The following is a 5,300-nucleotide window of genomic DNA, read 5'->3' as shown; positions in this document are numbered from 1 at the left end:
GTGGGATTGCTGGATCGTATGGAAGATCTACCTGTAGTTGTTTGAGAAACCTGCATACTGTCTTTCATAGTGGTTGTACTAATTTACAGTCCCACCAACAGTGCAGGAGTGTTCCCTTCTCTCCACACCCTTGTCAGCATTTGTTATTCAATGTCTTTTTGATTATAGCCAGTCTAACTGGGGTGAGGTAGTTTCTCCATGTAGTTTTAATTTTCATTTCCCTGATGACTATGTTGAGCATTTTCTCATGTACCTGTTGGCCATTTGTACGTCTTCCTTTGAAAAATGTCTATTCAGCTCCTTTGCACATTTTTTAATTGGGTTATTTATTTATTTATTTTTTTTACTGCATAATTTCTTGAGTTCCTTGTATATTATGGATATTAATCCCTTGTCGGATGCATAGTGAGACAAATTTTTCTGCCACTCTGTAGGTTGTCATTTCACTATGTTGATTGTTTCCTTTGCCATAAAGAAACTTTTCAGTTTGATATAGTCCCATTTGTTTATTTTTTTCTTTTATTGCTCGTGCTTTTGGGCTCATGTTCATAAAGTCTATGCCCAGAGCTAGTTGCTGAAGTGTTTTCACCTGCATTTTCACTTAATAATGTTACAGTTTCAGATCTTATACTTAAGTCTTTAATCAATTTTGAGTTGATTTTAATGTATGGTGAAAGGGGTATACGTAGTTTCATTCTTCTGCATATGGATGTCCAGTTTTCCCAGCATCAGTTGTTGAAGAGGCAGTCTTTTCCCCAACGTAGATTTTTGTTGCCTTTATGCAATATCATATGGCTGTAAGTCTCAGGGGTGATTTCTGGGTTCTCTATTCTTCGCCACTGGTCTAAATATCTATTTTAATACCACTACCATGCTGCTTTGGTTACAATACCTTTGTAGTATAATTTGAAGTCAGGTAGTGTTATGCCTCTGGCTTTTTTTTTTTTTTTGCTCAGGATTACTTTGGCTATTTAGGGTCTTTTGTTGTTCCATATGAAGGGTAAGATTTTTTTTTTTTTCCATTTCTGTGAAGAATGTCACTGGTATTTTGATGGGGATTACATGGAATCTGTAGATTGCTTTGGGTAGTACAGACATTTTCACAGTGTTAATTCTTCCAATCTAAGAGCATGGAATATATTTCCATCTTTTTGTGTCTTCTTCAATTTCTCTCAGAAGTGGTTTTTAGTTCTCATTGTAGAGGACTTTCACCTCCTTGGTTAAATCGATCCCTAGGTATTTTGTGTATGTGTGTGACAATCGTAAATGGGCTTACTTCTTTATTTCTCTTTCTTTTAGTTCAATATTTGTATTGGTCTAGTATTTTTTGTTGATGTGAAGGTCTGTATCTCTCCCTTATTTGAGTATATAAATGCCACTGATTTTGGGAGCATTTATTTTGTATCCTGCAATGTTACTGAAGTTATTAACTAGATCTAGGAGTTTTATAATAGAGTCTTTGAGTTTTTCTATACATAGTATCATGTCATCTGCAAATAGAGAAAGTTTGACTTTGTCTTTTCCTATCTGGATTCCCTTTATTTCTTCCTCTTGCCTGATTGCTCTGGCTAGTACCTCCAGTACTATGTTAAATAAAAGTGATGAGAGTGGGCATCCTTGTCTTGTTCCTGTTCTTATGGGAAAGGCCCTCAGTTTTTCCCCATTCAGGATGATACTGGTGGTGGGCTTGTAATAAATGGCTTTTATTGTGTTGAGATATTTTCCTTCTATATCTAATTTGTTGAGAGTCTTTATCATGAAGTGATATCAAATTTTGTTAAATGCTTTTTCAGCATCTATTGAGATAATCGTATGGTCTTTGTCCTTGAGTTTGTTGATGTGATGTATCATGCTAATTGACTTTTGTATGTTGAACTATCCTTGTATCCCTGGGTTGAATCCCAGTTGATCATAGTGTATAATTTTTTAAATGTGTTGCTGTATTCTGATTGCTAATATTTTGCTGAGGATTTTTCCATCTTGGTTCATCAAGGATATTGGCTTGTAATTTTCTTTTTTTGTTGTGTCTTTATCTGGTTTTGGTATCAGAGTTATGTTGGCCTCATAGAATGAGTCTGGGAGAGTAGCTTCTGTTTCAATTGTTTGGAATAGTTTGAGGAGAATTGGTGGTAACTCTTCTTTAAAAGTTTGATAGAATTCAGCTGTAAAGCCATCCAGACCTGGACTTTTCTTTGTTGGAAGATTGCTAATTACCACTTCAATCTCCTTGCTTGTTATTGGTCTGTTCAGGTTTTCTATCTCTTCTTGGTTCAGTCTTGGTAGTTTGTATGTGTCTAGAAACTTATCCATATCTTCAAGATTTTCATATTTTTTTGTCATATACTTGTTTATTAGTCTCTAATGATTCTTTGTATTTCTGTGGTATTGGTTGTAATGTCTCCCTTTTCATTTCTGATTTTTGCTATTTGGGTCTCCTCTCTTCTTTTTTTTTTTTTTTTTTTTTTTTTTTTTTGTTAACCTAGCTAATGGTTTGTCTATTTTATCTACCTTCTCAAAAAAACAACTTTTTGTTTGGTTGATATTTTCTATTGTTTTTGGGGTCTCTATTTCATTCAGTTCTGCTATGATCTTAATTATTTCCTTCCATCTACTACCTTTAGGTTTGGATTGTTCTTATTTTTTAAGTTCTTTGAGGCATAGTGTTAGGTCATTTATTTGAAGTCTTTCCATTCTTTTGATGTAAGAATGTATTACAATAAATCTGCCTCTTAGTACTGCCTTTGCAGTATCCCACAGGTTTTGGTATGATGTGTCTTTTTTTTTTTATTTTTATTTTGTCAATATACAATGTAGTTGGTTATTGTGTCCCATCACCGAAACCTCCCTCCCTCCTCCCTCTCCCCCCTCCCACCCAGGTGTGTCCCCCCCATTTTCTTGTTGTAAGAACTTCAAAAAAAAATTGTGGTTGTTATATTTTCCTCTCCCCCGCCCCAATTTTTGGTGTTGTTGTTGTTGTTGTTGTTTATTTGTTTTTTGTGTGTGTGTGAGAGTGTGTGTGTGTGTGTGTGTGTGTATGTGTATGTGTGTGAATTGATTCATTCACCTTTAGCTCCCTCCAATAAGTGAAAACATGTAACTACATTGTATATTGACAAAATAAAAATAATTTAAAAAAAAAACCACCACAAAATATTTGTTGAAAGGAACCGAATGCATACTAAGACATAAATACATGCAATTTTAGTAAACAGCGTCAAAGGATAAAGCTACAACAAATTTAATTACAGATCTGATTGGCTTTTATTCCTGATTCATTAATTAGGGCAGCCTCCATTCTACAAAACAGAATAGGAGCCCCCACTGGGCAATAGCAGAACAGTGGGTTTTATAAGGTGAAAACAAAAAAACACCAGTCATTGTTTTTTTTTGATTTCCTGTTTAATTTCTTCTTGACCCATAGGTCATTCTGGAGCCTATTATTTAGTTTCCATGTTATTTGTATAGTTTCAGAGTTTTGTGTATTATTAATTAAAGGACTAAAATTGTAGTCCTTTGTGTTCTGAAAAGATACTTGAAATGATTTCAATTTTTTTTTAACTCTCTAGGTTTGTGACCTAATATATGGTCTATCATGGAGAATGTTCCATAAGCTAATGGGAAAAAAGTATATTCTTTAGTTGTTGGGTGAAATATTCTGTATATATCTGCCAGGTCCACTTTGTCTAATGTGTAATTTAAATTATGTGACTCTTTGTTGATTTGTTGCCTGGACAATCTGTCCAACACTGAAAGAGGGCTGTTCAGATCACTCACTATTAATGTATTAGGGCCTATTTCTTTCTTTAGGTCTAAGAGTGTTTGCTTTATTTATCTGGGTACTCCAGTATTGGGTGCATATATATTCATGATTATTATGTCTTCTAGCTGGATTGATCCATTTATCATTATATAGTGGCCTTGTCTCTTTTTATGTTTTTTGACTTAAAGTCTATTTTATCAGGTATAAGAATAACTACTCCTTCTCGTTTTTGGTTTCCATTTGCATGGTATATCTTTTTCCATACCTTCACTTTTACTCTGTGTGTATCTGTATATGTGAAATAGGTCTTTTGAAGACAGCATAAACTTGGGGCAAGCTTTTTAATCCAATAAGTCAATCTGTGCCTTTTGAATGGGGAGCTTAATGCATTCACATTTAGTGTGGTTATTGACAGATATCATTTAATTGCTGTCATTTAATTGCTTTTTGTTTAGATGTTTTAAATATCTTTTGATGCTTAGTTCCCCTTTTATTTCTCTTCTTCCACGTTAGTTGGATATTTGAGGTGGCACAATTTAGCTTCTTGCTCTTTCTCACTGGCATTTTTGATTTAACAGCAGGTTTTGCTCCATGATAGTGACATTCATTATTCAGATTCCAGTGAAGGACTCCCTTGAGAATTTCTTGCAGGGCTGGTCATGTGGTGGTGAACTCCCACAGTTTTTGTTTGTCTGGGAAATATACTATTTCTCCCTCATTTCTGAAGAATATCCTTGCTGGGTAAAGAATTCTTGGCCAGCATTTTTTTTCTTTTATTGTTTTGAATATATCATTCCACTTTCTTCTTGCCTGTATGGTTTCAGTTGAGAAGTCTGCTGTTAGTCTCATAAGGGTTCCCTTATAGGTGACTTGATGCTTTTCTCTTGCTGCTTTTAGAGTTCTCTCTTTGTCTTTGAGGTTTGAAAATTTGACTATAATATGTCTTGGAGAGGATCTTTTTGGATTGAATCTGTTTGGGCACTTTTGAGCTTCCTGGATGTGAAGGTCTGTATCTCTCCCTACCCTGGGAAGTTTTCTGTTATTATTTCCTTGAATAGGTTTTTGATACCTTTTCCTTTCTCCTCCCCTTCTGGAATACCCACATTTTGGATGTTAGAGTGCTTGAGGTTGTCTGCTATCTCTCTTACTCTGAAATTCTTTCTTCTGCCTGTTGCTTAAGCTCTCCATTGTGTTTTTTATTTCAATAAGTGAATCTTTCATTTCTAGGAATTCTGCTACATTCTTTTTTAAGGTATTAATCTCTTTGTAAATTTCCTCCTTCATATTCTGGATATTTTTTCTTGTTTCTTGTGTTCTCTAATTGAGTTTTATTTTCTTTCTTCAAGCTTTCTTAAGATCATTGCTTGGAATTCTTTTTCAGACATTTCAAGGATTCACTGTTCTATGGGGTCTGGAATTTGAGCATTATCGTATTCCTTTGATAGTGTCATACCTTCTTGTTTGTTTGTAGTTCTAGTATTTTTTGTTGATGTTTGGTCATCTGGTAGAGGACTTGCTTCTTCTGTTACTCTGGGGTTGG

Source organism: Galeopterus variegatus, unplaced genomic scaffold (assembly GCF_000696425.1).
Source record: "Galeopterus variegatus unplaced genomic scaffold, G_variegatus-3.0.2 Scaffold3056, whole genome shotgun sequence".
NCBI lineage: Eukaryota > Metazoa > Chordata > Mammalia > Dermoptera > Cynocephalidae > Galeopterus > Galeopterus variegatus.
The sequence above is the reverse complement of the archived record's forward strand: the minus strand, read 5'-3'. Positions refer to the sequence as shown.